Source organism: Tachypleus tridentatus, chromosome 3, assembly GCF_004210375.1.
Source record: "Tachypleus tridentatus isolate NWPU-2018 chromosome 3, ASM421037v1, whole genome shotgun sequence".
Taxonomy (NCBI): domain Eukaryota; kingdom Metazoa; phylum Arthropoda; class Merostomata; order Xiphosura; family Limulidae; genus Tachypleus; species Tachypleus tridentatus.
The window spans coordinates 42,164,353-42,176,363 of record NC_134827.1 but is presented as its reverse complement, the minus strand read 5'-3'; the positions used below and the strand labels follow the sequence as shown (position 1 = coordinate 42,176,363).

Here is a 12,011-nt window from a genome sequence, read left to right as displayed (position 1 = left end):
GTATATAGAATGAATTTCAATACCTAAGACTCAGGCCTAAATGGCCTAAACAAAAAATCTAATTTTGTTTAATAACATGGGAATTTATAGGTATGGTTAAATACAACCTAATGTGAATATACACTATCATCAGACTTGGAGGATTTCCACTCATTTTTTAGCCTTGTGAAATGTTAAGTCGTTCATTAATTTTCTAATGAGCTTTTACTTGAAAAAGAAACACAAATTCTCTATGTACAAGCAAAAAAAAAATTATATAAAGTATTTCAGGTTTGGTTTGGCTGTTTGGCATTTATTAATGCAAAACAACTTGGCTATCTGTGTCAAACACCAGTAAAACCATAAAAGTAACACTGTTATAACATAAAACTAAACAATGTCCTAAGGTCAGACAGAAGACTAAAACAGAATTTAAAAGGTCAATAGTTTCTAAAACTTTAAAAATACAATCAAGTTGGATGGTATCGTTGTTGCCAATGACACCATCCAATGTCAGGGCCAAACTCTTAAAAAAACACATGTCAAATATGGTGCCATCACTCAGAGTTATAATAAGAGCACAAGAGTAAAATGTGAGCCTTTGGGACTAAAGTGTTACAAAGACCACACATTGGTAGATCATTTCCAGATTAAAGAAAATGATGGGTTAAACTGACCAGTGATAGCCAAGTTAGGATAACTTCCTCTTGACCAAAGAAAACAACAGATGGTTTGATCTGGAAAAACTTATGATATTTTCACTCTTAAGTCTTAAGTTGGCACTGGCGTGAAGCAGAGCCTTCAGTAGAGGACTGTAGCCACATATGAAGTAGATATAGGACTAACAGCATCAGAGCAGACAGACTCAGCAAGCTTATTCCCATAAATGGCCAGGTATCCAGATAGAAACAGAAGATAAAGTAAAATGAGCCAGTTGTTTTTGAATATTTACAAGAACAGTGTGAGTAATAATGTGAAGTGATTAGAGGGTTAGTATAAATAGTAGAATTAGTGTACTGCATAGCTTCTACATGATCCAGGGCAAGAGAAATGGCATACAACAAGGCAGTGAACACAGAAACAATAGTAGGGCCCACAGAGTCACATGATTTTGAACTAAGTATATAAATAGGAGTGGAAGATGGTTGAAAAGATTTTTGACAAAGAGAAGATGGTTTTTCCAGTAGGGTGAATCTGCCTTCATCATATGCCTGAAAGATAGGTCACAGGTAGCAGGATGGGCTGATAAGTGGATGCAGCCATGTTTACCAAGGACAAACCCAATTACCACTTCATAATCAAATTAACATGTTTAGCATTTATCATTCTTATAACATAGCTTATTTTCAGTTATATAAGTTGAATTAACTTCTTTTTTAATTTGTGGATAAAAGTATGTTTGCTCTCTTTTTGTATAAATTTTTATGTATACCTTAACCCTTTTGTAATGGGCTCAGTGTAATATACACAAGCTCATACACACTATTTACACTATAACTTATGATACAATATGTGTATCTTCACAACTGGTATACTTTTAGTAAATGTTACAAGTTTTCTGTGCACAAAAATCATATTTTTAATGAAATATTTTTACTCAAGATTTGTTTGTTAAAATACTGAGTCTGTTTCTTTACTAGTCCGAGCATGAAGTGATTTCATGTTATGATTAGAAAATTATTCTTCATCCCAAAAATCTCAAATATTATTTGTATCTCTAAGACCTAAAAATACATTTCAAAGTTTTGGTTTGAGTAAGACTTTATATTTTATGTTATTTTCTACACCATAAGTATGTGGGATCTGTCAATTGACCCACCTTGTAACCATTATACAAAAATTGGGAAATAAATATAAATTATGCTTTTTTTGTGCTAAAGTTACTACATGTAACAACATGAAAGTACAAATGTTTCTTGAAGTAGCGTAAGTCTTAATGTTATATATTTATTATAATGACCTTTCAGTCATGCCTAGCTAACATTACATAACTTGAATTGATGTGTACTTGTGTTACTGTCGCCAACAGTATAAAACTGCCCTATAGTTTTCCTGTATTAACTGTATTTTAGTAGACTGGTATTTTATAATATTCAGTCACATTTTAATTATTGTATTTTATATGTATATAGGTAACTATTTAGAAATAAGTTACAAACTTAGTTTTCTTAAAATATAGAGCAAACAATTATCTTTTCTAACTTGAACCTTTGAACTCAGTTGCTGATGAACATAGGTTGCTAAACCTTTTAAAATTTCACACTTGGAAAATATTAAACAAAATTTTATGTTAGGTTTTGTATATACAGTTGAATAACCAAAAAATCTTAAATAGCTCCTGATATCATATAATTTAATTTTATTAAGCTCAGAATCTAAGCCGTATTTCGGTTTAAAAATATGAAACTTTGAGCAGACTAAAGACACAACCTAACTTCTTGAAATTTTGGTTTGATAGAACAAGGTAGACTTTTCAAAGATTAAAATAGCAGGTAAAACCATTCTAGGGACATTCTAAGCTGTTAATTGGTTATTCACATGTTATCTATTGAAGTAAGTGCATATAAGGAACTGTTTTCAGAAATGGTGAATGGGACCACTGAGTTTGATTCAGTACATAAACCATGTCTCAACAAAACAAAAAAAAAGATGTGGAGTTCTTATTTTATATTCTAGCTTTATAATAATAATTACTTGAGTCCCTATAGTCAGCATTTTAACATCACACACATCTAATTTTAAACAGTACTGCATTCAATATACCATGTGACTCACTAAAATCTATATTGGATATATTATTTTAACAATTTAAAAAATTAACTCATATATAATATAAATGTTTTTATACAGTTTTAGGTGTTTCTTATAGATGATGTAGAAATACTTTATTTTAAAACATTAACAGGTGTCAATTTCTTTCTGTAAAATACTGTAAGGGAATTGTTTTCGTTACCAGAATTTTCACCTATGTGGCACTGCCCAAATCCAGCAGGTACTGGTTAATAATGCTATTACCATATTAATTGTTTCTATTTAATTACCAAGACAGTTATCACTTAGCTATGTAGCTTGGTTTACATATATCTGATAGTTAATCTAATTTCCATTCAACTTTTTTCCTTCAGGATGATAAAAATGATGTATTAAAACATAATTTTTATTATAAACTGTGTGTTTTATGAATATGTATTTATTACTGAAAGTAAAATATTAACAGTGGTTAGGGTCAGTTGGTGTAGTCTCTGTCTTACCAGACATGAACTGTAACTATGTGTCTTAGTGTAGAATCAGTTAAAAATACATTGTTTTCTAACTCGGTTTCAATTTCATTCTTGAAAAGTAGTTAAATTTAAAAGTTATTTTGTCCTCAGAAATCCAGACTAACTATTGTTTCTTGTTATTGGTAGAGAGGAAGAACGTATCCACCTCTGAAAATATCAGGACTGTACAGCTTTACAAGCTCAGAAGATGAACCACAAGATCCAGAAGTAATCTGGCTTTCACAAAAAAAGCAAAGAAAATATTCAGTAAATAAAAAAAAGAATAAGTCTAAAAATATAACCAGGAGAAAATCTTCTGGAACTGACTGGTCTGATATTGAAAAATTTGAACTAACAGTAGAACCCTCATCTGTTTCTAAGACAAGAATGAGACTTTCAAGGTCTGATAATAAAAGTAAAGATACGCAGAAAGAACTAACACAGTTAGTGCATGAAGCTTCTCATGATAATTCTGGTATTGATGTATCAGTTATTCATTCAGTAAATATGGTATCCAGTACTGAGGAATTGAGTGCACAAAAGGATTTAACTGTTTTATCTGACTCGTTGGAAAAAAATCAAAAGTGTAAGTAGTGGAAACAAGACAGGTATTACTCAGAAAGAATACAGTTGTAAAGGTCTTTGTGGATTAGGTATGGAAGATAAGTCTGACAACATAATACAGAAAGCAAGGTTTGGAACTGTGCCAGAATCTGAAATTTTAGGAAGCAAAAGTACAGAATCTTTAAACATTGATACCAAGAGTAGAACAGATTGCACTGAAAACAAAAGTGAACAAAAACTTAATACAACCTGTATTCAAGAAGAAAAACAACATAGTATGTTAGAGAAGAACTGCAGTGTGAGACACCATGCATCTCCTATAAAATATCCTAACGTATCATCCAGTTCTGATGAACTGGTCAGTTTTGCCTCCTTTAAACAATCATTTGGTGAAGAGCTTCATAAAAAATTTCGGACACTATTGCAGGAGCTGGTTTCACCAGAACAGCTGAGGAGCAGGCCTTTTAAATGGAGAAACTCTGATCTAGGTTCTCCAGACATTATCCCACTAAACAACTCTCCAGAGACAGATTTTGTATTAAGTCCTGTGGGTAGAAGTGAGAAGTTCAGTTTTGATACCACATGACCAAATTCAAAGCAAGAGAAACGTTTATTGATGACAACACCAGGTCCTTATACTCCAACACAAAAGGTTTACATATTTCATAACCATTGTCATGGTTATGTATTTGTATTGTATAAAAATATTGAAATAGTATTTTGTTGTATGGATGTGTGTGTGTGTATACAAAAATCATATGTAATGAATAATAGGTTGTTAGCTGTGGCATATATTTTTTACAAGATCAATTTCTAAAATTCAGTCACTTGAAATTAGATTGTATTAGAATTATGCAATACTATTAGGTATTTAGTTGAAGTAAAACTGAAAGCATAACCATTTTTGGCCTCAAAAATAAATGAACAAAAGAGGGTGGGATGTTTCCATTGTTACTTTTTCATTTTTACTAACACCATGATGTTGTTATGTGTGTGTATATTTATATATAACACAGCTTACCATTAAGAAAAGAAAAACCAACTTCAATATTTAGTGAATCTGCCTGTTCTGTGTGGTATCTAAAGCAAAATCATGATTATTTACAAGATTTGAAATCTAGCCTTGTGAGATTGAATCCTAGTCCTCATACAGAACACAGAAGAGAGTGTTCCAAGAAGGTGGTTGTTTGTTTGGGGTGCTTTAGCATGGAGATATCAAGAATAGACAACTCTTCTCAATACTGGCAATAAGTTTGGCCATGGAAGATTGGTTAATGCCCTGACATTCAAGTTGTTGTTTTCTGACTTGAACTGAATGAGCAAAATCTCCATCTTGGATGAAAATACTATCTTATCTGGCAAGTTGGTCACTGACATGGATAGGTAGGAAGACTTTTGAGAATTGTGCTGCAGTGATTGTCCCTTTACATGCCACCAGATAGTCAAATAGCACCCTACGGCTCAACATAAATACTAATATATTGTGACTTGTCAATGGTTTGAGAAAATCTTGGTAGGATAGTACTAAACACACTCTGAGAATAGTGCAAGTTCAGACTCATTGGAAGAAATTACAATAATGCAAAAAGCGTGTGTACAGAATATTGATAGTCGACAATCAAGTAAAGTAAAACAAAATTAATATGAAGGACTGCATTACAAACATCAGATCCCAACTTATGACTAATAATTTGCAATAAACAAAAATAAGCCCAAACAAAAATTAAAAACTCTGCACCAATCAAAAGGATTTACATAGTACAGGCTATAATGTGGGATATAAAATGTACCATAGATTTTGGATGTGACTGTGAAAGTAGGACCCACATTGCAGTGGGGATACATCATCTATCAGTGTTAACCTCCATTCTTACATTAATAAAATTCATGAATAATCAAAAGAAATAGAAATTAAGAGAGCGAGATGTGGGTGCTCAAACTCCCAACGTCCCACATCTGTATCACTCTTTACTGCTTCTAGACAGTTGTGGGAAGGTGACTGATCTCAAAAGTAAAGAAAAATAAAATAATATTAAGGTACTACCATTTGGCGGTAAATAAGAAAAACCTGAAGTTGAAATATGCACACGATATATTGAGAGTATATGTATATATTACATATACTTAGTATTCTGTGTAATAATAGATGTGAACAGTTAAACAAAATTCTAATCTGTGGTAATCCAGCTGCTTTTTTAAATATGTGAACAAAATTCTGTCTGTTTATGGATTCTTTTCTGTTTCTGCCATCTGCTACAGAGAACATACCGTATCTTTAAAACCTAAAATTATTCACAAGATCTAAAGACTATTGGTTCCCTCAGTTTTGAAATGTTTTTCTAAACTATTTATGTACCAAATTGCTTGTGGATCCATGACTATTGGTTCCCTCAGTTTTGAAATGTCTTTCTAAACTATTTATGTACCAAATTGCTTGTGGATCCATGACTATTGGTTCCCTCAGTTTTGAAATGTCTTTCTAAACTATTTATGTACCAAATTGCTTGTGGATCCATGACTATTGGTTCCCTCAGTTTTGAAATGTTTTTCTAAACTATTTATGTACCAAATTGATTGTGGATCCATGACTATTGGTTCCCTCAGTTTTGAAATGTCTTTCTAAACTATTTATGTACCAAATTGATTGTGGATCCATGACTATTGGTTCCCTCAGTTTTGAAATGTTTTTCTAAACTATTTATGTACCAAATTGCTAAACTATTTATGTACCAAATTGCTTGTGGATCCATGACTATTGGTTCCCTCAGATTTGAAATGTTTTCTAAACTATTTATGTACCAAATTGCTTGTGGATCCATGACTATTGGTTCCCCAGTTTTGAAATGTTTTTCTAAACTATTTATGTACCAAATTGCTTGTGGATCCATGACTATTGGTTCCCTCAGTTTTGAAATGTTTTTCTAAACTATTTATTTAGCCAGTTGAATGTCTTTAGAAAACCTCATAAATATTAAAAACAGCCAGACTAAGAGCAAGAAGACCAACAATAAGATCCAGACATCAGTAATGAATATCTGGACTGATCACAGGTATTGATCAGATGTTCTCTTCACAGATGAGTCCAGCTACTTTCTGGGCTATCATGATGGATGCACTTGAGTATAGAATGACTTAATGAGAGTTATGTTTATAATAGGACATGACTGATACAAAGGTGGGTGAAAGATAATTTTATATTTAAACACAGCTGGTATGGGTAGAGAAAGCACTAGTAGAGGAGCAAACAACGTTTCGACCTTCTTCAGTCATTGTCGGGTTCACAAAGAAAGGGTTACTGACCGGTAGCTGATCACATGTTTGAAGGCAGTTGTGTAATTCAGTGTGGGAATGTAGAAGGCGTCCTTAGATGTTGGATATATTTTATACATATAGGTACTAAGGTGTTCCTTTCTATTGGTTTAATTTGGGCTTGAGTTGTTGTATGAGTAAGACTTCTTTAATTTTGTATTTGTTTATGTTTGTTTCTTTATTTAGTATTTGGGTATTTTCTATGAGTATGTTGTGTTTATTTGATTTGCAGTGTTCAAAAACATGTGAAGGTGACTTTGTGTTCTTTGAATCTGGTTTCCATTTTTCTACTTGTTTTCCAACATAGAAGTTGTGGCAGTTATCACATTGTATTATATAAATAATGGTGTTGTGTTTGTCAGTGTAGTTTTACATAGTGTAGACCTTAGTTTTGTGCCTGGTTTTGAATAAATTTGGTATTAACTGGAATGTCATATTTTGTTGCTAGTTTTGCCAAATGTTGGTTATTTTTCTGCTGATGTCGGAATTTATAGTATGCAGCCGATATGGTTTCTTGATTTTTTAAATCATGGGGTATGTTTACTTTTGTTAGTTGATTTTGCTTTTCTAAATATATAATTTTCTCTACAAGTGGGTTTTCTCATCACTGATTGGGTTAAAGATGGTTTTGGGTAGCATCAATCTTATGGGTCATATAGACTTGTACATCATCTAAAATAGTGTTTTAAATAGAAAAAGGTACAGGGATTGAATTTTGGATATCTTTGTGAGTCCATACACAGGAGTCATAGTTCCAGATTTCATTTTAATGGATGATATTGCAAGATCACACAGTACCAGGCTGATGAACTAGTACCATGATGAGAATATTGAGATAATGGACTGGCCAGCTTGTTTATTTGATCAAAATTCTAGTGAGCATGCTTGGGACATATTGCAAGGCAGCTGTATCAGCTCATCCTGTTGGATCTTGGAATCATCTTAGCCCAAGAATGAAATAATATACCCCAACAGACTGATCTAGGAAATGGGAAGATATCATCAGACTATTATTAATGTGACAGGAGGACTTACCTGGTGTTAAAGTGAGAACAAAATCCTGTTTGATGACTATGTGGATACTCTGACATTTTCAATATTAATCCAGATTTTGGACATTAATTTTGTTATTTCAATTAAAATCTTGTAAATTGCTACATAAGGTTTTGTTTATATTTGAATATTCCTTGATACAAAGGGATAAAAACCCTTAACCTGAGTGCTGACGAAAGGGGTCTTTTCTTCTTCAGTGGCAAACTGGCTTGGGTTATAGGATTTTGTCACTTTGTATCGAGAGTTCTTGAAACTACATGTTTTCCTGACATAATGAGTGTATATTCCATGAAATATTACAAAATTATGGTGTGATCCTTAGCAAAATTTGAGTAGTGTGTGTGTTTTGTTGGTTGTTGTTTTTTCAGGATTGAACTCATCAACCAATCAGCATCTAATTTACTTCATGCTCAAAATAAAATTGTTTTGATTGTTTAACATAGATTCAGTTTCAAGGAAATGATAAACTGAGTAAAATGAAGGCTACAGTAGAACCAGACTATATTCATAATGCAAAGAAAAATAGTAAGTATGATTGTAAAGTTTAACAATTGGTATTTAGTTTTAATTGTAGAACTAGACTTAAACCATACATTGCTTTTTGTTTTATACTTATTATTGAAGAGTTTAGTAATAACTTTTGCATTACATAAGACTTATATTTATACTAACTTGTAGTTTAATTTTGAAACAAATGCAAGTCGTTGAGTATTCTTATAACCTAGAACTGTAAAGCAAATTCTGAAAAGTTCTGTACATATTTTGAATGATGTAAATAGGACCATTTAAGGAATCACTATTATGTACACTAAAGTGGTGTATTTACACTGTACTTTCTGGAGGCTTGTCTCAAATAACGTACTCTGCTGCTTTCTTTTGCAACATATGAACACTTTACCATCCCTGATGTCAGACGATGCTATTAATGTTATTTTATTGTGGGACTGTTTTGCCTTGTGTGTTAACAAGGAAACAGAAACTGTTAGATTTTGTATTCCCATGTGATGAAATGAATTTAATTCTTTTGTACTTCATATCACTAATTTTAAATTCCACTGCCTTAGGCTCTTATATTTTGTAATGTAATCAGTCACACAGTTTGTTGAGTCTGTTATTTTATTTGTTTGGGTCTGACTCACTTGAATGTGCAGCTAACTTATGCACTTGAGTCATTATTATTATTTTGTTTACAATCTAGTGAAACAACACCTATTGTAACCCTACTTCCATTTTATGATGAGATAAATTGTGGTTCTTTATATACTTTTTGGTGCCTTAATTATTAGTGGTCTTGCATCAGTTCTAACTATTCTCAAAATGTGTCACCATTGATCCAAAAAGCAATGTATTGTACACTTGATTATCATTATGGATAATCCATGAGTCCCTACTACTAACAATATGTTTTTGACTTTCATTATTTACTAATGTGTTAATAGCTTTTGTGTGGTTAGTTTCTAACTCAGTTGTCACTGCATATATATAAGGTGTTGCATTTGTTAAGCACATGTCATTGTTGGTTCAAACAAAAATGTGTTAATCTGATATTACAGCATCATAGCAATTTTAAACCTATTTTTAATTGAGATAGTAGACAGCTGGAACATTAATAGACAAATGCTACTTGTAATAATTTTGTGGACAGTTGTAGTGAGGTCTCCATCATTGTGTAAAGTAGATATTAATTTACTTTCTATAATATTTTGCAGAGAAAAACACATGGTAGAAACATTGTAGTAAATTTTTAACTCTATCGGACATTTTGCTTATTATTAGTTTCATACTGAGCACATCCCATTGGGAGACAAACAAATATTTTAGTTATTTTGCTATCATATAAATTGTTAATTAAAGATCAAATGAAAAATTGGAACATAAGCATATTGTCATCAGTTTTGAATAATAGAGTGAACTGAAATCAGTAGAAAACTACTTGGGTGGAATTTTTAAACCTACTTTCTGTGATGATCACAATTTTATTTAAGGGTAGTAATTGTATTTAACATAAAACTTAGCTTAATTCATATAAATTTATGACTTTAGAAGATTTGTACTTTAGTCAGTGTTTTAAAGAACATACTTATGTATTTATTGGTTGTTTTTTTTAATGCACTATCATCAGAGTTTTAAAATGAGCACAAAGAGCAAATAAAGACATAAAATAAGTTTTTATTTTTAAAAATCTTGAAACAAAATGACCAACTTATAAATTCCACTGTAATACTGCTACTGGCTGCTGTGGTTAGAAAACAGAGTAAAATTGTCTAGATTGACCAAAGACAGGATCAAAGGAGAAGAGACCTAAAACCATGGAACTAACCTACTCTTTGAGTTTGATAAAGATTCTAGCGTATTATCTCACCATGCCAACAAGTACTCTAAATAAATATATTTAAAGGAGAGAACCTCAAAATTCATTCTAACTTGAAAGAGTATCTGTCTTACCCTTTGAATTTAGCTCACCTAACACTCATGAATATTCACAGAAAGAAGATGGTACAAGCAAAGACTTAGTCTGTTATTATGGTGTGATTGCATTTTCCAAAGGGGACAAAGCTTAATTATAATTGATTGCATGTGTCATTATACAGTGAAACCTGTCTAAGGTGGAATAGCATGGGATCAGTTAAACTTTCTGGCTTAAGCAGGTTTTAGAGCTCAGACAGTGAACATGCATTTCCTTAATTATATATATATTTTGAGCAGAATGTTATGCTTGCTTCACTTGAGGGAAATAAGACATTTGTGAATAAAGCTATTATACTGTTTATGCTATAGTTATTAGAATAAGAACAAAAATAGACATTCAAAATATACACAAGTACACAAAATTTTAAATTTATTTGAAGAAAGTGTTCAATATCAATTGTTTCCTTTTTAATGAGCTTTCATGTGGTTAAAAGAGAACGCCAATTGTAATGACCTTTTCACGAAATTCATTTTTCCACTTCATTTTTGCATACAATTTGATAGCATAAGCATAACTTAACACTTGCAATGAAGTAGGAATTTGTATTTCCTCACTTATCTTTTCCCATTTTGTTCATCTTCTGAATCTCTCACACTGTTACCATCTTGATTCTATTATAGATTTTAAATCAATTTCATCAGTTTCTGTTAAAACATTCTTGTCAACATTCACAAAACTTTCTACGTTCACAGAATCATCTGCATCATTCTTCTCAATCAGAGTTTGGATTTCACTATAATCATCATAACAAACAACTTCTCCACAATCTCAGTCATTATCAAGAATAATTCCAGTTTCGAAAACATTTTATTATGCATTCATCTTTTGAGCATTTGACTGAATGACTTAAAATTTTCATGGTCATTTCAGATGCTCTCTTACAGTCATTCATGTTTGCAGTAATATGCTGAAGCATCAATTTTCTGTATTTCAGTTTTATACGCTGTATAATTCCATTATCTAGTGGATGTAGAACTGACATTGTACATGGAGGTTGAAAGACTAAACGAACATTTGAAAGTTGAACGTTTGGGTGGCAAGTTGCATTATCTAGAAATAGCAGATATTCCTATTTTCTTGTTCCATTCTTTATTTAATTTGTTCAAAAATTCCTCGAATATAGCACTTGTCATCCATGCTTTATTATTCGCTTTCCATTCCACAGGAAGTTGATACTTCCTTAAATTTTTGAAACAGTGCAGATTTTCACTTTTACCTATTACCCATGGTTTCTCCAGTTTTCCATCAGCAAATGGGACCAAACGTACAGTCAATTGTTCTTTCAAATAGAGATCTCCAGAATAATGATGGCAGAAAAAAAGAACAGAATATATTTAACCAATACTTACTGTAACAAAATGTCTGAGAATTTATTA

The 12,011-nt window shown here is 31.8% G+C and overlaps 2 protein-coding genes across 15 annotated transcripts in view; both read left to right on the top strand.

Moving 5' to 3' along the window:
* LOC143246753 (uncharacterized) overlaps positions 1 to 9,426 on the top strand; it is a 42,387-nt gene extending 32,961 nt beyond the window's left edge. For 4 of the 5 annotated variants that reach the window (XM_076493880.1, XM_076493884.1, XM_076493877.1 and 1 more), the window contains one exon: positions 3,387 to 9,426. The gene's annotated coding sequence lies outside the window, so the exon portion shown is untranslated. The remainder of the gene's footprint in view (positions 1 to 3,386) is intronic. The other variant, XM_076493873.1, reaches the window with a different exon arrangement.
* Positions 1 to 12,011, top strand: part of LOC143246752 (synaptonemal complex protein 2-like) — a 253,052-nt gene that overhangs the window by 197,475 nt on the left and 43,566 nt on the right. The window lies entirely within an intron of this gene.